Source organism: Balaenoptera musculus, chromosome 1, assembly GCF_009873245.2.
Source record: "Balaenoptera musculus isolate JJ_BM4_2016_0621 chromosome 1, mBalMus1.pri.v3, whole genome shotgun sequence".
Lineage (NCBI taxonomy): Eukaryota > Metazoa > Chordata > Mammalia > Artiodactyla > Balaenopteridae > Balaenoptera > Balaenoptera musculus.
Genome location: NC_045785.1, coordinates 132,357,031 through 132,381,448, shown reverse-complemented (window position 1 = coordinate 132,381,448; position 24,418 = coordinate 132,357,031). Strand labels below are relative to the sequence as shown.

Genomic DNA, 24,418 nt, shown 5'->3' with positions numbered 1-24,418 from the left:
TGGACCATTCTTATATTTTAAGTTCCCTCCCCTATGATAGGTTAATTCTCCTTTCTTTCTTTGAACCAAGAGTTTTGTCTAAATCTATCAATCAGGGTCCCAGCAGAGAACAAGTTATATACTCCAACTGAGTCTTACAGAATTTACTAAGGGATCATTTAAAAGGTACAAAAAGGAATAGTGCAGTATGCAGAGGCTATTAACAGCAAAGTGTTGTGACCAGCCTTAGGCCTGAAGGGGAAGAGAAGGAGGCAGTTACTAGAACCCAGAGATGGTGAGGGCTGTTGGGACAGAGCTGTGACCTCCACTGAGGGACATGGCCAGCCCAAGGCTGGCCCCTGGGGAATCTCACCCTTCTTCATTCCTCTGCTCTCACACAGGTCAGCCTCCCTGGGCACAGAGCAAGATGAAGAAAAGTGGGTGGTGTATCAGAGCAGCAAATGGAATATTTCTATTGGGTTTCCATGCAGATCTCTTGCCATCTCTTCTTTAGTGTTGCAACTTTATTCTGAGCACAATTTAAAAACTTTTTACCCTTTCTTAATTTTGCTTTTATACTATCATATGTACTTACTTATTCATTGAAATTTCAAAATGGAGTCTATTTTATAGGTAGGTCAGGCCTGCCAGTCTTAACCTGAGCTATAAGCCCCCACCAGAACTTCTCAATATGTAATGCACTCAGGAATAGCCAGCTTCTAATGTAGATTCAGACTCAGGAGGTCTGGGGAGGGACCTGAGAGTCTTCATTTCTAACACGTTCCCAAGTGATATCCATGCAGCTGGTCCATGGACCACATTTTGAGGAGCAAGGCACTGCATGATTTGAAAATGGCCTTCAGATAAACTACCAGCTACCTCAAATTGGTTAGGTGAGGTAGTGGAAGGGTCCACCTTTCCACTGATGGCCTGCCATCTGCTACTTCATTATTTCTTGGCTTTGCCACCAGTTCCCAGAATTCACGTGGACCATGTACTTCTCCAAGTCTCAAAACGTCTGCCTTCTGTATGGGATTTAATGCTGCTCCTTTTCCTGGATTTGTGAGGGAATGATGACAGCAAATTACTATGATTATCTTCTGCGAATGGTGTCTTATAAGACCTGTTTTCTGCCTCACTGTTGCTGTCATTTGAACACCATTCAGCTTGATGCTTACCTGAGCCAAATAAGCTGATGGTGTTTTGGTGACTGGATCAGTGAGTTGCAGAAAATGAGGACTCTATAATCTTGGGGTAAGCTTCCCTTTAACAGGGTAAGGTATCACAGACTAAAATTTTGGTGTATCTTAACATATCTTCCAAAACAAGTGACCAGTTCATCAGAGGCTGAAGCTGTACACAGAGTGAGGAAAGTATAGGAAAAGGGTGAGGGACTTGTTCCTCTGAATTTTATTTCAAACAGTAAGCTGATAGATCAGTAAGTGGAACTCTGAAAGCCAGACCTAGGGAAGTTACAAGATGGGATAGAGAGGAGGTTCACTCTGGGATGACATGAATGCCATGGAGCCTTGTGTCTGTGGACTGAGGTAGCAGTGAGGCCAGTGGAACTAAAAATATGGGAAGTGAAGGTGGAAAAGAGGAATACAAAGGATGAATCTCTGTCATAATCAGTTGGGAAAAGCAACAACATTTAAGAAAATAGCTATTTTAATGTAAACAATATAAATTACTGTTCATTGAGTGCTTTCAGTATGGCCAGTTCTCTACATACTTCTTTCAGATCATCCTGCCAACTCTGAAGAGTAGCATAATTAAAAGCCCAGACTCTAAACTGCTTGGGTTTAAATCTGGTGTGAACCAATTCCTAGAAATCTGGCATTTTGAAGCTTTTAACCTCCCTGTGCTGCATGTTTTTTACACGGTGAAATGGACATGAAAATAGTAACAATCTTGTAGGGTTGTCTCCAGGAGTAAAGGACTTGATAAGTGAAAATTATTCAGAACAGTGCTGGCATAGACTAATCTCTCAATTGGTGCTAACAATAATTATTATCATCTCAATGAGTTTGGTTTCTTGCTTAAATGTGAGTTCTTTCCATGAAGCCAAGTTGTCTCTTCCAGTTTATAGTGGGATGACCACGTTAGTTATGGTGGAGAGGAAGTCTTTTTTTTTTTCTTTTTTAACATCTTTATTGGAGTATAATTGCTTTACAATGGTGTGTTAGTTTCTGCTTTATAACAAAGTAAATCAGCCATAGGCATACATATATCCCCATATCTCCTCCCTCTTGCGTCTCCCTTCCACCCTCCCTATCCCACCCCTCCGTCACAAAGCACTGAGCTGATCTCCCTGTGCTATGCGGCTGCTTCCCACTGGCTATCTATTTTACACTTGGTAGTATATATAAGTCCATGCCACTCTCTCACTTTGTCCCAGCTAACCCTTCCCCCTCCCCGTGTGCTCAAGTCCATTCTCTATGTCTGCATCTTTATTCTTGTCCTGCCCCTAGGTTCTTCAGAACCATTTTTTTTTTTTTTAGATTCCATATATATGTGCTAACATATAGTATTTGTTTTTCTCTTTCTGACTTACTTCACTCTGTATGACAGACTTTAGGCCCATCCACCTCACTACAAACAACTCAAGTTCGTTTCTTTTTATGGCTGAGTAATATTCCATTGTATATATGTGCCACATCTTCTTTATCCATTCATCTGTCGATGGACACTTAGGTTGCTTCCATGTCCTGGCTATTGTAAATAGAGCTGCAATGAACATTGTGGTACACGACTGTTTTTGAATCATGGTTTTCTCAGGGTATATGCCCAGTAGTGGGATTGCTGGGTCGTATGGTAGTTCTATTTTTAGTTTTTAAAGGAACCTCCATACTGTTCTCCATAGTGGCTGTATCAATTTACATTCCCACCAACAGTGCAGGAGGGTTCCCTATTCTCCACACCCCCTCCAGCATTTATTGTTTGTAGATTTTTTGATGATGGCCATTCTGACCGGTGTAAGGTGATACCTCATTGTAGTTTTGATTTGCATTTCTCTAATGATTAGTGATGTTCAGCATCCTTTCATGTGTTTGTTGGCAATCTGTATATCTTATTTGGAGAAATGTCTATTTAGGTCTTCTGACCATTTTTGGATTGGGCTGTTTGTTTTTTTGATATTGAGCTGTATGAGCTGCTTGTATATTTTGGAGATTAATCCTTTGTCAGTTGCCTCGTTTGCAAATGTTTTCTCCCAACCTGAGGGGTGTCTTTTTGTCTTGTTTATGGTTTCCTTTGCTGTGCAAAAGCTTTTTAGTTTCATTAGGTCGCATTTGTTTATTTTTGTTTTTATTTCCATTTCTCTAGGAGGTGGGTCAAAAAGGATCTTGTTGTGATTTATGTCACAAAGTGTTCTGCCGATGTTTTCCTCTAAGAGTTTTATAGTGTCTGGCCTTACATTAAGGTCTTTAATCCATTTTGAGTTTATTTTTGTGTATGGTGTTAGGGAGTGTTCTAATGTCATTCTTTTACATGTAGCTGTCCAGTTTTCCCAGCACCACTTATTGAAGAGGCTGTCTTTTCTCCATTGTGTATTCTTGCCTCCTTTATCAAAAAGAAGGTGACCATATGTGCTTGGGTTTATCTCTGGGCTTTCTATCATGTTCCATTGATCTATAATTCTGTTTTTGTGCCAGCACCATACTGTCGTGATTACTGTAACTTTGTAGTATAGTCTGAAGTCCAAGAGCCTGATTCCTCCACCTGCGTTTTTCTTTCTCAAGATTGCTTTGGCTATTCGGGGTCTTTTGTGTTTCCATACAAATTGTGAAATTTTTTGTTCTAGTTCTGTGAAAAATGCCTTTGGTAGTTTGATAGGGATTGCACTGAATCTGTAGATTGCTTTGGGTAGTAGAGTCATTTTCAGAATGTTGATTCTTCCAGTCCAAGAACATGGTATGTCTCTCCATCTGTTTGTATCATCTTTAATTTTTTCATCAGTGTCTTATAGTTTTCTGCATACAGGTCTTTTGTCTCCTTAGGTAGGTTTATTCCTAGGTATTTTCTTCTTTTTGTTGCAATTGTAAATGGGAGTGTTTCCTTAATTTCTCTTTCAGATGTTTCATCATTAGTGTATAGGAATGCAAGGGATTTCTGTGCATTAATTTTGTATCCTGCTACTTTACCAAATTCACTGATTAGCTGTAGTAGTTTTCTGGTAGCATCCTTAGGATTCTCTATGTATAGTATCATGTCATCTGCAAACAGTGACAGCTTTACTTCTTCTTTTCCAATTTGGATTCCTTTTATTTCTTTTTCCTCTCTGATTGCTGTGGCTAAAACTTCCAAAACTATGTTGAATAACAGTGGTGAGAGTGGACAACCTTGTATAGTTTCTGATCTTAGAGGAAATGGTTTCAGTTTTTCACCACTGAGAATGATGTTGGCTGTGGGTTTATTCATATATGGCCTTTATTAGGTAAGTTCCCTCTATGCCTACTTTCTGGAGGGTTTTTTTTTTATCATAAATGGGTGTTAAATTTTGTCAAAAGCTTTTTCTGCATCTATTGAGATAATCATATGGTTTTTCTCCTTCAATTGGTTGATATGGTTTATCACATTGATTGATTTGAGTATATTGAAGAATCCTTGAATTCCTGGGATAAACCCCACTTGATCATGGTGTATGATCCTTTTAATGTGCTGTTGGATTCTGTTTGGTAGTAGTTTGTTGAGGATTTTTGCATCTATGTTCATCAGTGATAGTGGCCTGTAGTTTTCTTTTTTTGTGACATCTTTGTCTGGTTTTGGTATCAGGGTGATAGTGGCCTCGTAGAATGAGTTTGGGAGTGTTTCTCCCTCTGCTATATTTTGGAAGAGTTTGGGAAGGATAGGTGTTAGCTCTTCTCTAAATGTTTGATAGAATTCACCTGTGAAGCCATCTGGTCCTGGGCTTCTGTTTGTTGGAAGATTTTTAATCACAGTCTCAATTTCAGTGCTTGTGATTGGTCTGTTTATATTTTCTATTTTTTCCGGGTTCAGTCTTGGAAGGTTGTGCTTTTCTAAGAATTTGTCCATTTTTTCCAGGTTGTGCATTTTATTGGCATATAGTTGCTTGTAGTAATCTTTCATGATCCTTTGTATTTCTGCAGTGTCTGTTGTGACTTCTCCTTTTTCATTTCTAATTATATTGATTTGAGTCTTCTCCCTTTTTTTGTTGATGAGTCTGGGTAATGGTTTATCAATTTTTTTTTTTTATCTTCTCAAAGAACCAGCTTTTAGTTTTATTGATCTTTGCTATTGTTTTCTTCATTTCTTTTTTCATTTATTTCTGATCTGATCTTATCATTTCTTTCCTTCTGCTAACTTTGGGGTTTTTTGTTCTTCTTTAATTGCTTTAGGTGTAAGGTTAGGTTGTTTATTTGAGATGTTTCTTGTTTCTTGAGGTAGGATTGTATTGCTATAAACTTCCCTCTTAGAACTGCTTTTGCTGCATCCCATAGGTTTTGGGTCATCGTGTTTTCATTGTCATTTATTTGTAGGTATTTTTTGATTTCCTCTTTGATTTCTTCACTTATCTCTTGGTTATTTAGTAGTGTATTGTTTAGTCTCCATGTGTTTGTAGTTTTTACAGATTTTTTTCCTGTAATTGATATCTAGTCTCATAGCATTGTTGTCAGAAAAGAGACTTGATACAATTTCAATTTTCTTAAATTTACCAAAGCTTGATCTGTGACCCAAGTTATGATCTATCCTGGAGAATGTTCCATGAGCACTTGAGAAGAAAGTGTATTCTGTTCTTTTTGGATGGACTGTCCCATAAATATCAATTAAGTCCATCTTGTTTAATGTATCATTTAAAGCTTGTGTTTCCTTATTTATTTTCATTTTGGATGATCTGTCCATTGGTGAAAGTGGGGTGTTAAAGTCCCCTACTATGATTGTGTTACTGTCGATTTCCCCTTTTATGGCTGTTAGCACTTGCCTTATGTATTGAGGTGCTCCTATGTTGGGTGCATAAATATTTACAGTTGTTCTATCTTCTTCTTGGATTGATCCCTTGATCATTAGGTAGTGTCCTTCTTTGTCTCTTGGAATACTCTTTGTTTTAAAGTCTATTTTGTCTGATATGAGATTTGCTACTCCAGCTTTCTTTTGATTTGTGTTTACATGGAGTATCTTTATCCATCCCCTCACTTTCAGTCTGTATGTGTCCCTAGGTCTGAAGTTGGTCTCTTGTAGACAGCATATATACCGGTCTTGTTTTTGTATCCATTCAGCCAGTCTATGTCTTTTGGTTAGAGCATTTAATCCATTTACATTTAAGGTAATTATCAATATGTATGTTCCTATTACCATTTTCTTAATTGTTTTGGGTTTATTGTAGGTTTTTTCCTTCCCTTGTGTTTCCTGCCTAGAGAAGTTCCTTTAGCATTTGTTGTAAAGCTGGTTTGGTGGTGCTGAATTCTCCTAGCTTTTGCTTGTCTGTAAAGGTTTCAATTTCTCTGTGAAATCGGAATGAGATCGTTGCTGGGGAGAGTCATCTTGGTTGTAGGTTTTTCCCTTTCATCACTTTAAATATGTCCTGCCACTCCCTTGTGGCTTGCAGAGTTTCTGCTGAAAGATCAGCTGTTAACCTTATGGGGATTCCCTTGTATATTATCTTTTGCTTTTCCCTTGCTGCTTTTAATACTTTTTCTTTTTATTTAATTTTTGATAGTTTGATTAATATGTATCTTGGCATTTGTCTCCATGGATTTATTCTGTATGGGACTCTCTGTGCATCCTGCATTTGATTATTTCCTTTCCCATATTAGGGATATTTTCAACTATAATCTCTTCAAATATTTTCTCATTCCCTTTCTTTTTCTTTTCTCCTTCTGGGACCCCTATAATTCAAATGTTGGTGCGTTTAATGTTGTCTCAGAGGTCTCTAAGACTGTCCTCAATTCTTTTCATTTTTTTAAAAAATTCTGCTCTGCAGTAGTTATTTCCACTATTTTATCTTCCACGTCACTTATCCGTTCTTCTGCCTCAGTTATTCTGCTATTGATACTTTCCAGAGAATTTTTAATTTCATTTATTTTGTCGTTCATCATTGTTTGCTCTTTAGTTCTTCTAGGTCCTTGTTAAACATTTCTTGTACTTTTTCCATTCTATTTTCAAGATTTTGGATCATCTTTACTATCATTATTCTGAATTCTTTTTCAGGTAGACTGCCTATTTCCTCTTCATTTGTTTGGTCTGGTGGGTTTTTATCTTCCTCCTTCATCTGCTGTGTGTTTCTCTGTCTTCTCATTTTGCTTAACTGACTGTGTTTGCGGTCTCCTTTTCGCAGGCTGCAGGTTCGTAGTTCCCATTCTTTATGGTGTCTGCCCCCAGTGGCTAAGGTTGGTTCATTCGGTTGTGTAGGCTTCCTGGTGGAGGCGACTGGTGCCTGTGTTCTGGTGGATGAGGCTGGATCTTGTCTTTCTGGTGGGCAGGACCACGTCCAGTATTGTGTTTGGGGGTGTCTGTGATCTTATTATGATTTTAGGCAGCCTCTCTGCTAATGGGTGGGGTTGTGTCCTGTCTTGCTAGTTGTTTGGCATAGGGTGTCCAGCACTGTAGCTTGCTGGTCGTAGAGTGGAGCTGGGTCTTAGTGTTGAGATGGTGATCTCTGGGAGAGCTTTCGCTGTTTTATATTACGTGGAGCTGGGAGGTCTTTGGTGGACCAATGTTCTGCACTTGGCTCTCCCACCTCAGAGGCACAGGCCTGCAACCCGGCCGGAGCACCAAGACCCTGTCAGCCACACAGCTTAGAACAAAAGGGAGACAAAAAGAAAGAAAGAGAGAAAAAAATAAAATAAAGTTATTAAAATAAAAAAATTTTAAAAATTATTAAAAATTAAAAAAATTAAAAAGTAATTTAAAAAAAAAGAAAGAAAAAAAGAGCAACCAAACCAAAGAACAAACCCACCAATGATAACAAGCGCTAAAAACTATACTAAAAAAGAAACAAAAAAACAAATTAAAAAAAACTGACAGACAGAACCCTAGGACAAATGGTAAAAGCAAAGCTATACAGACAAAATCACAGAATGAAGCATACACATACACACTCAGAAAAAGAGAAAAAGGAAAAAAATATATATATAGCTATATATATATTAAAAAAGAGAGCAAGAAAATCAATAAACGAATCTACCAATGATTATAAACTCTAAATACTAAACTTAAGATAAACATAAAACCAGAAAAAAATTGGATGCAGAAAGCAGCCCCAAGTTTACAGTTGCTCCCAAAATCCACCACCTCAATTTTGGGATGATTTGTTGTCTATTCAGGTATTCCACAGATGTAGGGTACATCAAGTTGATTGTGGAGATTTAAACCGCTGCTCCTGAGGTTGCACAGAGAGATTTCCCTTTCTCTTCTTTGTTTGCACGGCTCCTGGGGTTCAGCTTTGGATTTAGCCCCGCCTCTGCATGTAGGTTGCCTGAGGGCGTCTGTTCCCTGCCCAGACAGAACGGGGTTAAAGTAGCAGCTGACTGGGGGGGAATCTGGCTCACTCAGGCAGGGCGAGCCTGCGGTGGCAGAGGCTGGCATGACATTGCACCAGCCTGAGGCATGCCGTGTATTCTCCCTGGGGAAGTTGTCCCTGGATCACGGGACCCTGGCAGTGGAGGCCTGCACAGGCTCCCGGGAGAGGAGGTGTGGATAGTGACCTGTGCTTGCACACAGGCTTCTTGGTGGCTGCAGCAGCAGCCTTAGCGTTTCATGCCCGTCTCTGGTGTCTGCGCTGATAGCCACAGCTCGCGCCCACCTCGAGCTCATTTAGGCGGTGCTCTGAATCCCCTCTCCTTGTGCGCTCCAAAACAATGGTCTGTTGCCTCTTAGCCAGCTCCAGACCTTTTCCCGGACTCCCTCCCTGCTAGCTGTGGTGCACTAGCCCCCTTCAGGCTGTGTTCACGCAGCCAACCCCAGTCCTCTCCCTGGGATCTGACCTCGGAATCCCGAGCCTCAGCTCCTAGCCCCCGCCCGCCCCAGCGGGTGAGCAGACAAGCCTCTCGGGCTGGTGAGTGCTGGTCGGCACCCATCCTCTGTACGGGAATCTCTCCGCTTTGCCCGCTGCACCCTGTTGCTGCGCTCTCCTCCGTGGCTCTGAAGCTTCCCCCCCCGCCCATCCCCCCATCTCTGCCAGTGAAGGGGCTTCCTAGAGTGTGGAAGCTTTTCCTCCTTCACAGCTCCCTCCCAGATGTGCAGGTCCCGTCCCTATTCTTTTGTCTCTGTTTTTTCTTTTTTCTTTTTTCTTTTGCCCTACCCAGGCACGTGGGGAGTTTCTCGCCTTTGAGAAGTCTGAGGTCTTCTGCCAGCATTCAGTAGGTGTTCTGTAGGAGTTATTCCACATGTAGATGTATTTCTGATGTATTTGTGGGGAGGAAGGTGATCTCCACATTTTACTCCTCTGCCATCTTGAAGGTCTCCCCGAGAAGGAGTGTTAACAGTGTCAAAATACCCACTGGATATTTTCCCTTTATGTTTACGGCATAATAAGCGTCTATCTATAAAGGAATATGGGGAAAATGATTTGAGCCTGTAAAACACAGTGATCATGATTCTTTAGTGATTCTGGGGAGCTAAGGCAAAGGAAATCCATGCTTGCAATGGTATATCAAGGCTCTCAGTTTGTGGCACAGTTCTTTTAGGGAATGAAAAGGAACTAAACCCTCTTATGGAACCATTTAGCCCTTGAATCAGGAAGGTATTTCAGGTGAGTTCTGTGAGACTCAAAAGGTAATTATTACCAAGTATCCAGTGTTACATCAAGTATTGGCTAAGTCCCATACAAGCATATTATTTAATCCTCTCTCACTCCTTCTTGGTCGCTAAATATTGTCACATAATCCCCCATCAGTGAGGAAATGATGGGCCTGGAATTCCTAAGTGACTCCCTGATCAAGGGCAAACAGCAAGTTGGAGAGGGAACTATCACTTGTCTCCATAGCCAGTGGGCCTCCATTCTGCCTCTTAACTCTGTGAGCCAGGCCAAGTAGTCGAAGAACAATGCCCATTTGGGAAACAAGAAACTCATTTCAAAATGACACCTGACAAAAGGTAGTGGTGATCAAGAAGGGATAAAGATAAGGCCCAGGGGAGTGCTACTTCACAGCTGGAAAGCTGGGGAAGACGTGGGCATTGCCTCATCTAAATCTTTTCATTGTACAGATGAAGAGGGAAGGGCCTAGACCTCAAGGTCATATGCAGTTAGCGTCAGCATGGAGACAAGAGCCCCTTCCTGGACTAACATTCATTCCACTCTATCTCTCTCCCCATAAAGTGCAGTTGCTTTTGCTGGGAATGAGAGGCTGTCAGTATAAGCGTCTGTGGCATCCTTTTAGTAGGAAATAGTTAAATCGGGAAAAATCAAACTTTTTAATTATTGAAATCCTTTATTGATGCTGAGACATTGGTGAACATACATGGAGAATATTCCTAGATATTACATATTACTAAAGCTCCCTCTTATTGACTTCTGCGTCACAACAGAAACACGCAGAGCCCAATAAAACATGACTTTGTCTTAATAGCATTATGAATAAATTATTAAGAACTTTTTTTCTTCTGCAATAATTTTACTAGTTTGTTTTTTTTAAATAAAATCAAACCTTCTATAGGACTGTAATTAAAGTAAAAGAACATGCAGCAGTTTTTAGCCATAATCCTCAGGAGATTAATAAAGAACTGTCAAAACTCAGACTAAAGAATATCCTCTGTTTGCTGAGGGCCTCCTTGAGAATGGCTTTCAAGGGGGCCATAACCTCTGTGGTTGCTTATGCATCTCACCAACTGTGGCTGAAGTCTGTGCTGGAGAACTTGCCCAGAATATCTGCTGCACCATGCTTGTTGGATGCCAATGGATGTTGCCAAGGTGAAGGAGTGGGTCTTCTTTTTTCTGCATTATTCTCATCTAGCACAAGCCTGGCCCATAGCAGGGCCTCTTCAAATGCTTATTGGATCAGTTACTGTACTACAGGCCATACCATTTAACTACAAAGCCAGGTACCACGGTTTGGATTTCCTACTGAGTTGGCCTGGGGATCTGCTCAGAGCTAGTATACACAGTGAATAACTGTGATGAGAGATGGAGGACCCAGTTTAATGAGCAAGGGCTCCTGTCTCAGCCAGACCTATATTTTAGTGATGGCGACACTGTCTTAACGCAAGTTACTTTGTCACTTTGACCCTCATTTCTTGAAAAATGATAACACCCACTTTTCAGGGGCTGGTGAGAGGACTGTGTGATAAACATGTAAAATGACCTAACTCAGAGCCTGGGAGCTTGTTCTTAGTATTCGCCTATGCTTGCCACCAGGTGGAAGCCCTGGAGGAGAGTCACCTGACCAGGAGCCAGCTATTAAGTCTGATTTATCTATTGCTTTACTACTTTTGCATACCCATTGAGTACCTACTGCTCCATCTCTGTAGCTCAGTGTATCCTCTTCTCTGTTCTCATGTTAGATCAGTTTTAATTGAGTCTCTGTGGCTGCTGTCGCTGGTGTGGATTCAGTCAACTCTCCCAGTGCCCAGTCCGGCCAACCCTGCCAGAGAGCATTCAGAGGACAAATGTCCATCCTGTGATTTTGTATGCAAGGGCAGGGCTACTGTAGGTCACTTTTAGCCTGGCAAATTTCACTCCAATTTTTTTTCTGATTTCTTCATTTAGTCCCCAGATATATCTCCACATCATCCATTTGTTTTTGTGTCTCATTATGAGCTAGGGGGTCACTCTCAAACCTTCTCTGTTGGGAGGTGAGAACATGTGTGATCTGTGCAAGACCGACACCAATCTGCATTGTTCAAGGCTCCCTGCATTGGTGGTCACTTAGCACTTAAACAGTGCTTATCTCTGCAGATATAAGCTGGTTCTTTTAACACCTTCGAGGAGAGGTAGGAGTTCTTATCATCCTTTTGCAGTGTGGAGAAGCTGAGGTAGGGAGAGTCAGATGTTTATTCTGGGTCATAGCATCAGCCGTGATGGTCAGAGAATAGCTTGCAGGGGAGGCCTGCTCCTAGCTGGAGCTCGGATACCTCAAAGCAATACAGCCAGTTTACGGTTTCTCTGAAGTCTTTTGGGGTGGCACCATTGGTTTCTTCCTCTTTGGTTGTTGGCCAGTTCTGTAGTGCTAGGAGTGATTCTTTCTTGAGTCTAAAGGAAGTTAGACACACTGAACGTGGATACCTAAACTTTTGAGGCCTGCCTTTTGGAAGGTATCCACACCTTGGATACCATCACTTCTGAAAGAATATTGGGCTTGATTGAGAAAGTGTTTTGACCCAGTGATGACAATTATTAAAAACTTATACCTTCACTACCCCTGCTGTTTAAGACTGTTTTTCAGGCAAAAGGGTGGTTGTGTTTTTTCTTGCACTTGGAATACTCCCTGGTATTAGGATAGACTTAAAGCAGAGTTGAAAAGAACCCTTTGGTTCTTTTCTCTAGGGAATGCAGACATTTTGTCAAAGGGCTATTGACCTCTATTGAAACTGTGCTATATGAAAACAGCCTGAGGAGTCAGTGGTCCTAAATTTGAATCTCTCTTCCCTTATTTAGTAGCAGCATAACTTGCATAGGCTTCATCCTCTCTCAGAGTCTGTTTCCTTCTCTGTAAAATGAGGCCAATAGTACCTGCCTTTGAAAGCTATTGTGAAGATTATATAAATGCCTAACACTGTATTGGCTCACAATAAGTACTTAAAAGTTTATTCCTTCCTCCATTTCTTAAATCTCGAGGACAGACCTCTGTGTTCCCTCAATAGACCTTACAGATGGAGCACAAAGGACAAATGCCCAATTAGTCCATGTCCCCAAATGATGTATGTTCCCTGAATTTATCTGATTTCTACTTAGCGGGACACATCTCACACAACACAGACTGCCAGCAATCAACTTGAAATGACAGACGTGAACACATTACCCTAATAGGTCCATTTTTAGTATATGAAAACTGAGACCCAATCATGCCTTGGGGCAAAAAGAAGTGAGTACCTTTGTTCCTGCATAAGACTGTGACATTTACACATTTGTGTTCCTCATTTGCAGGCTGATGACCAATTTCATAAGCAATGATGAGGGAAAAACAGGGCAAGGGGGGGAAGGTTGCCTGTGGGTGCAGTCATTCTTTATCTTACTGATGGCACATCGCTTCTACTAATGTGTCACTCTCGCCCTATCATGTTTTTATAGGAAAATGTTTAGGGCTTCAGATTTTTTAAATGACATATACATAAACTCATATTAACTTACAAATCATAAGCATATAGGTCAATGCATTTAAACAAAGCTAGCAACCCTGTATAACCAGGACCCTGATCAAGAAAGAAAACAGTTAGCACCCTCCCCAAATCCTCCTTGTGCCCTTTCCAGTCACCACCCCTCCCCCAGGGGAAGCATTAACTGGATTTGTAACACCATAGATTAATATGATCACTTTAAAATTTTATATAACAGAATCATACAGTGCAAACTTTTCCCGTAGGTGGCTTCTTTTACTCTACAATATGTTTTTGTAAAAATTTGTTCGTGTTACTGAGAGTAGCTGTAGTTTACTCACTATCACTGCAAAGTGGTATTCCATTGTGTGATTATATCACAATGTGTTTATCCATTCTATTTTTGATGGCTATTTGAGTAGCTTCCAGTTTGGGGCTATTTTGAATAGGGCTGCTATGAACTGTGCATGTCTTTTTATTTTTCTTTTTTAATTAATTAATTTATTTATTTATTTTTGGCTGTGTTGGGTCTTCGTTTCTGCACGAGGGCTTTCTCTAGTTGTGGCAAGCGGGGGCCACTCTTCATCGCAGTGCGCGGGCCTCTCACTATCACGGCCTCTCTTGTTGCGGAGCACAGGCTCCAGACGCGCAGGCTCAGTAGTTGCAGCCCACGGGCCCAGCCGCTCCGCGGCATGTGGGATCTTCCCAGACCAGGGCTCGAACCCGTGTCCCCTGCATTAGCAGGCAGATTCTCAACCACTGCGCCACCAGGGAAGCCCTGTGCATGTCTTTTGACTCATATATAAATGCATTTTAGGCAGGTATATACCGATGAGTGGAATTTCCGGTGTATAGTGGATGCAAGTGCCTTGCTTTCATAGCTGCTGTCAAATAGTTCTCCAAAGCTGGGTCTTTGGTTTTTAAAAGACAAAGTCATATTAGTGGTAACAAGACCAACCTTGCCATCAGTAATCATCTTATACTTAGAAATGGAATCATCTTGCTAAAGCTGTAGTTTATGTGCTACTCACAAATGGAATTTCAATACCCAGTTCTATCACATAGTTAGTTGTCCTTACCTAGGAGTAATAATGGTTTTCTCTCACCCTGGACTCCTGAAGGCAAAACATTTTCCATGCAGGTACCAACCTTTCTCCGGATGTGAAAGCTTCAGCTTGTTCATTTTTATGGTACAATAAAAGCCCACTTTAAAAAATTGGCCAGCAGGGGATTAGGGTATCAGTAGAAAACTTCTATGTGTATGCAGTTGCTAAGTTATCTTTATCCTGCTTGTTCTGTTCTGGAAGTGTATTACTAGGAGCTGTCACTTGTCTTAAATGTTTTAATGAATGATACTTAGTTGCCTAAGGCTTTTTTTTTTAGCAAAGTACATAGATTTTTTTTAAATGCAGAGGGAGATGGAAAATAATAGATGTTCTGCCTTAACAAAAGCATCACCAAATGCCAGCTAACTGACCTCATTTCCCTGTTTCCAGCACAGTGAAATTTCATTATCATCATCATCTTTATTAACTAATTTTTATTATCGGTCTGTAAAACACTAAAGGGTTTATAGTAGAGTGAAGTGAAATGTGTTGAAGTTGGAATTAGGTACCTGGGAACAAGTCTGTCTGCCATTTACTAGTTCTGTATCTTTGGGACAATCACTTAACTTCTTCTACCTCAGCTTCCACAATTTTAAAAAGGAAGGGTTAGATTCCAAGACATGTAAGAATCTTTCCAGCTTTAGAAATCCTGTGATTTGAATTTTAATCAATTTGAGTATGTTGATCGAAATGCATACAATCAAATTTTTTCTTGTAATTAAATATATTATCATTATTTTTACTTTCATAGCTTAAGAAGATAGATGTCCATGCTTTTCTGAGTTCAATGACTTTCACATGGACTTTCTTAAATAAATAAGATGAGAATGCTTGTCCTAAGTGAATTAAGGACAACAGTAAGAATCCTATTTCCCAGTGATAGTTTCCTTGAAATTGCTCTTTCTTTAGTAAAGAGGGAAGTGCAGCAGAGGAGGGGGAAATCCACTAGGCAATAATATTGGCAAAACATTGAACTGTCCCAAGCTCAAATATCTTCTTAGTTTTTATTTTTAATATTAGTATTTATTTATTTAGAAAAATATTCATTAAGCACCAGCTATTTGTCAGGGACTTAAGATCTAGAAATAGGTTAACAGAAACTCACACAGTCAATAAAAGCCTGCACAGTCAATGAAAGTCTCTTGTGTCTAAAAATACAACAGATCTGATATTTTACATGATTTTCCCTTTTAAAATAACAAAATAATGGAATATACTATATGTTCATTGTGGAAAATTTCAGACCTGATTTTTTTTTTTTGAACAGCCTGTACACATCATAAAATATAAGCTAGGACTTTAAAGGAAGATTATATGTTGATTTATTCTTTTCTACCTGCCTGTTTTTCCCTGGAATATAATTATATTGAAAGGCTGGTAAGAATGATGTTTATGGAGAAAAAGAGTACATAAAAATCAGCTTTGGAGTTTTTTAACATAATACTTTGTGTTTAATTTTTAATCATGGAGGCATAAGAGATTATATCCAGTGTGTTGAGAATTGATATTGCTTAATGGAAACGTTTTCTTCCCTACTATCATATGTATTATTCATAGAAAAAAGGGGTCTTTTATGAAAGGGCAGCTGGTCCTTTAAGAGAGGAACTTCCTCAGAGTAGCTGCTAACAGTGGTTTTGATTTGCTGCCCAACATTCACTTACAGGCTCACTTAACATTAATAGAAGGTGATCTCGGTTCACTTCATGACCTCTTGGAACCTAAATCACAGGCAGGGTCATTTAAGAGATCTGGGGAGAGTAGACGGCCAGTTAGCAACTTTGGGGAGCTCCGGCTAGAAAAGAATCTCTATACAAATGAATACTTAACTATATCAAGTTGGAGCCCATCAAGTCCCAGGAGCCGCAGCTGCACCTGGAGTGCAGCTTCTAAGAGCAGCTCAGCGCCGCAGAAGGCGTCCGCCAGGTCTACTACTTCGGCCCGTGAGGGAAGTACTACAACGCCGTGGTGCTGGAGCGGCTCAGGTCTGGCCTGGAGGACCTGTTCCGCTCCTGCAACCACACGTTCACGCTCAAAATGGTGCTCATGATCGCAATCCAGATGGTCAGGTGCATGAAGTACCGTGCACACCAAGGGCCTCATCTACCGGGACGTGAAGCCGGAGAACTTCCTGGCTGGGCTGCCGGGAACGCCATCCACATCATCGACTGACTCCGGCCTAGCCAAGGAGTCCATCAACCCCGAGACCAAGAAGCACATCCCGTACTGCGAGCACGACGTGCTGCATGAGCATCAACACTCACCTGGGCAAGGACCAGAGCCGTTGTGATGACCTGGAGGTGCTGGGCTACGTGCTTCTGTGCTTCCTGTGCGACAGCCTGTGCGGGCAGAGGCTCAAGGCCCGCACGCTCAAGGAGCGCTACCAGAATATCCGGGACACCAAGCGGGCCACGCCCATCAAGAGCCTCCCGGAGAGGTTCCCGGACCAGAAGATCCGGGACACCAAGCGGGCCACGCCCATCGAGAGCCTCCCCGAGAGGTTCCTGGACCAGAAGATCCGGGACACCAAGCGGGCCACGCCCATCGACAGCCTCCCCGAGAGGTTCCCGGACCAGAAGATCCGGGACACCAAGCGGGCCACGCCCATCGAGATCCTCCCCGAGAGGTTCCCGGACATGGCCACGTACCTGTGCTACGGCCGGCGCCTGGACTTCTTCGGGAAGCTGAACTCTGACTCCCTGCACAAGTTCTTCACTACCTCTGACCGCAGCCGCTTTGTGTTTGGTTACCAGTACGACCAGGCCGGGAAGCCCCGGCCCACGCCTGTGGCACGGTCCACACCAACCTGCCCTCGCAGCCTCAGGCTCCGGACAAAGCCTTGCTACACAGCAAAAACCAGGCACTGAACTCCATCCACGGGGAGCTGAATGCCGATGACACCACCGCTGGTCACTTCAGTGTCCCCATCACAGTCCCCGCAGACGTGGAGGTGGCTGACGACACCAAGTGCTGCTGTTTCCTTCAGAGGAGAAAGAGAAAATCGCTGGGGCCACGCAAGTGACCCTGGAGCGGTGGCCCCTGAATCCTCCCACTGCAGCCCTTCGGGGTCAGCTTGTCCATGGCCACGTGGCCGCAGCCGGACGCAGACTGCCGGGCCAACAGAGCTGCCCTCCCCACGTGGGGTCACTTCTTTCACATGAGACTTTGGACGAGATTCCTTACACCTGTGTCTAGTCCGCCCTTCCAAGAGCATTAGCTGTTTAAAACAAGGAGAAAAGAAAACTCCAGCGGCCGCTCTGCCTTGCGCCTCCGCCAGTGTCCGTTGAGTAAGTAGTGCAGCCGCCGGGTAAAGTGCAGCTTCTCTCCCTCCATCCGGAGGCCGTTTTCTCCAGGGGTCGCTGTGGGACGTTGCTGCCAGAGGTGAGCCCGCCCTGGGCCTCCCCAGGCCAAAGGGGAAGGCTGGGTGAGGGCGGCCCCCAGCCGAAGTGCCGCTCCAAAGCCTGGGCCGGCAGGTGTGGCCGGCGGGGAGTTCCCGCGCACCTACTCCAGGCGCTGCCCCAGGGCCCAGACCTCTGGGCGGCCGCCACTGGGCCCCTTGGGCGGTGCCAGGTGCGCCTGGTTTTCTTGTGTTGGCTCAGCGCTGCCGGCCGAGCAGTGGGAGATAAGCGCCTTAAAGCCAGCCCCAGACCCACAGTGGGCCCGGTCCGAGCGGTCAGCGTGGTCTCCCGGAGGCCAGAGTGCTGCGCGGTCAGAGCAACTGGGGGCGTTCCCCATGGCGTGTGCATCTAGGTCTTGCCTTACAAAGTGTACAGAAATGGCACTTCGTTTCTCTGATGCTTCCTGGAAGCCACAGAATTTAGGGGCTTTTTTAAAAAAATAAAGGAAAATGAAACCAAAATAATATTAATAATAATAATAATGATTATCATGCAGGCTTTGCTAAGTGCCAGGCACTGTATTATTTCATCTTTATGACAAATCTTTGATAGAGGTATCATTACTATAGCCAGTTTTAGGTGAGGAAATTGAGGCTTAGATTTATTAAATGAGTTGTGTAGAGACACACAGCTGACAGATGATGAGATTAAGATTTAAACCATGTTCTAACCCCAAAGACTGTGTTCATGGAAGCTGCAGTTGTTACGGGTGAACCTATGTGGAGACATTTCCGTATGAAATAAGATGGAGGTGTTTGGCAGTTGGGGAAAAAAAAATAGTAATGGGACTTTTCTTTGAAAATATCACAGCATTTTCCCAGTGGTGGTGATGATTGGAGAACTGATACTGATGAGCGAAAATGATAGGAGTTTTGTCAAGACTGGGGACGAATGAGGAAACTGTTAAGATCTCCGCATGAGTTGTTCTAAACTGGGTTTACTTTTAGAAGTTAGCTATATTGGACTTGAGGTGCTTAAGCAGGCTTTGGGTATCTGGGATTCGTTCATCTGAATGACATCCAAGTTTTCTCTCAAAGCTAGTGTTCAAAGAGAGTGTGTCATAGACGTGCAAAAATTACTGCTGTGGTCTTGTTAGTGGGTTGATCTGCAAGGAGCAGCAAGAGCAAAAACACTCATTGAGCTTTGTTCTTATTTCACAAGATCATTTTGGCTATCAGAATCCTTGTGAGTCCACATGAATTTTAGGATTTTTTTCCTATTTCTGCAAAATATGCCATTGGAATTTTTAATAGGCATTGGATTGAATCTGTAGATGACTTTAGATAGTATGGACATTTTAACAATATTAAGTCTTTCAATCTATGCACAGGGATGTGTTTCCATTTAGACTTCAAAACATAATACGAAGCTGTGCTAATCAAAACAGTATGATATTGGCACAATGGCAGACATATAGACCAATGGAACAGAATAGAGAGTCTAGAACTAGATCCAGGCACACACTGTCAAATTATCTTTAACAAGATTGCCAAGACTACACAATAGGGAAAGAGTAATTTCTTTAATAAATGGTGTTGGGAAACCTGGGTATCCATGTACAGAAGAATGAAGTTGGACCCTTATGTTAAAAATCAACTCAGAATGGATTAAATACTTAAGCATAAGACCTGAAACTATAAAACTTCCTGAAGAAAACAGAGGGAAAATCTTCATAAGATTGGTGTTGGCAGTCATTTCTTGGATATGACATCAAAAACACAGGCAACAAAAGCAAAAATGGACAAGTGGGACTACATCAAACTGAAGAGGTCTTTTTAAAAAAAAAAAAATTTATTTATTTTTGGCTATGTCAGGTCTTAGTTGCAGCACACGGGATCTTTCGTTGTGGTGCATGGGCTCTTTGTTACAGTACGCAGGCTTCTCTCTAGTTCTGGCGCATGGGCTTCTCTCTAGTTGAGGTGTGTGGGCTCAGTAGTTGCGGCACGCAGACTTATTTGCCCTGCAGCATGTGGGATCTTAGTTCCCCGACCAGGGATCAAACCCGCGTCCCCTGCCTTGGAAGGCGGATTCTTAACCACTGGACCACCAGGGAAGTCCCTCAAACTGAAAAGCTTCTGTACAGCAAAGAAAACAATCAACAGAGTGAAAAGGCAACCTATGGAATGGGAAAAAATATTTGCAAACCATATTATTATAAGAGGTTAATATCCAATATATTAAGGAACTCCAGTGATGAAACCAAATAACTTCATTTAAAAATGTGCTAAGAACTTGAATAGACATTTCTCCAAGACACACAAATGGTCAACAAGTTTATGAAAGATGCTCAACATAATCATCAGAGAAGTGCAGATCATGAGCTATCACTTCACATCTGTTAAGATAGCTATCATAAAAAAAAAAAAAAACAAAATAGTGAGCATTGGTAATGCTGTGGAGAAATTCAAACTTCTGTACACTGTGGGAATGTAAAATGGTACAGCCACCGTGGAAAACGTTATGAAGTTTCCTCAAAAAATTAAAAGTAGAACTACTATATAAAATAATCCAGCAATCCCACTTCTGGGTATTTATCTAAAATAATTGAAAACAGGATCTTGAAGAGATATTTGCATTTCCATGTTCATTGCAGCATTATTAACAATAGCCAAGATATGGGACAATCTAAATGTCCATTGATGAATAAATGAAAATAATCCATCACTGAAGGACAAATAGTGCATAGTTCCACTTACATGAGGTATCCAAAGTAGTAAAACTCAGAGAAACAGAAAGTAGAATGGTGGATGCCAGGGACCAGAGGGAGGAAGAAATGGGAAGTTGCTTTTCCATGGGTACAGAGTTTCAGTAATACAAGATGAAAAAATTTTAGAGCTCTGTTGTGCAACAGTGTGTGTATAGTTAACAGTACTGTACTGTACACTTAAAAATTTGTTAAGAAGGTAGATTTCATGTGAATTGTGCCCCCCCACAAGCAAACATTGAGAATGGAAATACATATTGAGAATGTGAGAAGGATAAAAAGAGAAGGCAGTGGGCTTGAGATTATGGGCATTTGAATTGGCAAAGTCCAGGGCAAGGATCTAGAGGAAGAAGGGCAGTTGGATTTTACTCAGAAGAAAATCATGTGCTCAGGCAGCCTCTCTTCATTTAAAACCACCAGTGTGCATTTATAGTGCATTATATTCATTTGAGAGGCAGGATATACAGTGGCTAAGAACATGCAGTTTGGTGTCAGACTGACCTGGGTTTGAGTCTTGGCTCCTCTGATTATGAATTGATAATTTTCTTAACTTCTCTCAGCCTTGCTGTTCTCATCTGTATAGCAGAGAACAATATCTATTTCAATTGAGAAGATTAAGTGAGGTAATTTGTGTAGTGATCTCAACTGAAAATTGAGATTTTTTTTTAGCAAGGAGGCAGCATTAGTACCTAAGGCTGGAGCCTGAAAGTTTGTGAGATTTCAGGCAAGGATATTTCTACAAGGCAGGCTCTCTTGGGAGCTGATGTATTTGTATGCAGATCTGTACCCAAAACATAAACCCCAGAATATAAACCTTCAATGAAATTCAGAGACCTAACAGTCCTATATACAAACACACAGCTGAAAAGTCAGCTTTCACATACAATTAAGAAAAAAATTGAACTTTAAAAAATAAAACTGTTAGTCGTTAAGCTATGGGAAAAGTTGAAATCTCTCCTTTTCTTTGTTGACGTTTCTTCATTTTTTGATGAAATTTCCCCACGCTGTCATCTTTTGATCATCTAGGTCCCATTCAGAAGCAGGGAGAGCTCTGGCAGAGCCAGTGTTGCGGGTGTGTGCAGGGTCTTCTTTTGCTTGTTTTTCATTGTTGCTTCCTGGGCTTGCTCTTCCGAAAAGGGCAAACGGGACATCTCAGAGTATTAACTTACCAGACGGGTTATTAAATGATATGAATGTGGTTGCCATAGGATTTTGCAATTCTTCTAAGTTGGTAATAACTGTTTTAAAGGAATAGGTAAGAGAGGATTTCCTTCTTAAGTCATCAGGTGGTGTCCTGCCTGTGCCAGGAATGGTCTAAGGCACGGTTCTTCTGGTAACTCTAAGTTGATGTCATATACGGTATTCTGACACTGAGTGTTAAAATAAGTGCCCTTTAGACTTCAGCAAAATATTTGGCAAGGTCTTCCACATGAGCTTTCCAGACCTGATGGAAGGAGAAGGAAGAATGCTGGTCCAAGTAAGTAGATTCATATGTGGCTGTAATTTGATAGTGGATTCTAATCATATTTTTTATTCAGTCATTCATTCAGTGGCAACAGATACTTAGTCAGAGCTTTACCATGTGTCAGACCCTTTTCTAGGTACTGAGAATGTACTAGTGACCAAAGGAGACAAAGCTCCTGTCATCATGGAACTTATATTCTAGTGCCGCAGGGTTCTTTCCTCAGTCCTGTCTTGTTCAACATTTCTATAATTGATTTCTGTAACATTCAAAAACATGTTTGTCCTATGAAGCCACAGTAATAAAGACAGTGCACTACTGTGGCATAAGGCTGGACATATAAAAATGGAATGGAATTAAGAGTACAGAAATAAACCCTTATATTTATAGGCAATTCATTTTTGACAAGGGTGCCAAGACAATTCAATGGGGAAAATGGTTCTGGTACAACTGCAAAACTGTGTATCCATGCAAAAGAATGATGTTGAACCCTTACCTCACACCATATGCAAAAAATAACTCAAAGTGGATTTAATATATAAATGTAAGAGCTAAGACTATAAAACCCTTAGAAGAAAACATAGGTGTAAGTCTTTGTGATCTTAGATTAGGCAATGCATCTTAACTGTGGCACTGAAAGCACAAGCAACAAAGGAAAAAATTAGATAAATTGGACTTCATCAAAATTTGAAACTTTTGTGTTTCAAAGAATGACATCAGGAAATTGAAAATACAACCCACAGAGTAAGAGTAAATATTTGCAAATCGTTATCTGATAAAGTATCCAAAATACTTTAAAAAATCATGTATCTAAAATATATAAATATCTCCTGCAACTCAACAATAAAAAGACTAATGATCCAACTAAAAATTGGGCTAAGATTTGAATAGACATTCTCCAAAGATATCCAAATGGTCAAAAAGCCCATGAAAAGATGCTCAACAGCATTAGTCTTTAGGGAGCTACAAATAAAAACCACAGTGAAATACCACTTCATAGCCAGTAGGATAGCTATAATCAAAAACAAACAATAATAAATGTTGACAAGGATGTGGAGAAATCAGAACCCTCATACACTGCTGGTGGGAATGTAAAATTGTTCAGCTGATGTGGAAAATGATTTGGCATTTCTTCAAAAAAGCTAAACATAGAGTTACCATATGACCCAGCCATTCCACTTTTAGGTATATACTCAAGAGAATTGAAAACATCTGTCCACAAAAAAACTTACACATGAATGTTCATAGCAGCATTATTTATAGCATTCAAAAATGGAAACAATCCAAGTGTATGTTAACTGAAGAATGAATAAACAAAATGTTCTGTATCCATATAATATACTAGTATTTGGCCATAGAAATAAAGTACTGATAAATGCTACAACATGGATGCATCTTAAAAAACATTATTCTAAGTGAAGGAAACCAGACACAAAAGACCATATATTATATGAATCCATTTATATGAGATGTCCATAACAGGCAACTCCATAGAGACAGAAATTCGTGGTTGCCAGAGGATGGAGGGAGGAGGGATGGGGACTGCTAATGGGAATAGGGTTTCTTTTTAGCCTGATGAAAATTTTCTGGAATTAGGTAGTAGTGATGGTTGTATAACTTTGCAAATATTAAAAATCACTGATTGTACAATATAAAAGGGTGGATTTTATGGCATGTGAATTATATCAATAAAAATGCTTATCATAATTATAAGTTACATGAAACTAGCAAGGGGAATATTTGCATTGGACGGCAAAAATGGCAAAGTCTATACTCAGAAGAATCTTGACAGATTGGAAAGATGGGCTGAATCTGAAAAGGTAAAATTTAGTAGGAATAAACATAGAGTCTTAAAACTGCATTCAAGAAAAACAACTAATAACAGCCCTATAAAATAATTCCAGGCTTTAGTTCACGGGGAGCCTGTTGTGAGTCAGCAGAATGTCACATCCTAAAAGGTTAATGTAATGTTTGCAGCATTAACAGAAGTATAGTTACTCCAATGGGAGATTAACATCATTTTTTTTTTGAGCTGGTCAAATGACACCCAGACTTTTAACGTCAGTTCTGGTCGTTGTGATTCAGGAAATATCTAGTTCAGTGGGTGAATCTAGCCCAAATACATATTATATTTGGCTTTCACGAAGTCTGTGTTATCATTTGAGGGCATTTTGGTAAGATGGGCCTCTTCCTTTACCACCAGCCCTATCACTCCTTCATTACCACAAGCAGGGCCAGACTCATGCATGTATTTTACCCACATGCTCCTTATTAACATTTGAATTTAGCCCCTCCACCCACTCTTGAAAACAAAGGCATGTAAAAAGGATGGTAAAGGCATCCCAAGACATGTTGAAAGGATAAGGAACAATTGAATGAACTATTATGCTTCATCAGAAAAAGATCTGGGAACCATGGGAGCAGACTTCAAATATCTGAAGGTCTTTCATGTAGATGTGGGAAAAGACTAATGAATACAAGGGATTGATGGGTTGAGGCTTCAGAGAAGGAGATGTTTTGACTCAAAGTAGAGAACATTTCAACTGAGCTCCCCGTGGATGGG

General features: G+C 41.1%; 1 protein-coding gene and 1 pseudogene across 2 annotated transcripts in view; both read left to right on the top strand.

The window, feature by feature from the left end:
• Positions 1–17,313, top strand: part of LOC118901158 — a 36,778-nt pseudogene extending 19,465 nt beyond the window's left edge.
• ASTN1 (astrotactin 1) overlaps positions 1–24,418 on the top strand; it is a 323,652-nt gene that overhangs the window by 69,221 nt on the left and 230,013 nt on the right. The gene's annotated exons all lie outside the window — the stretch shown is intronic.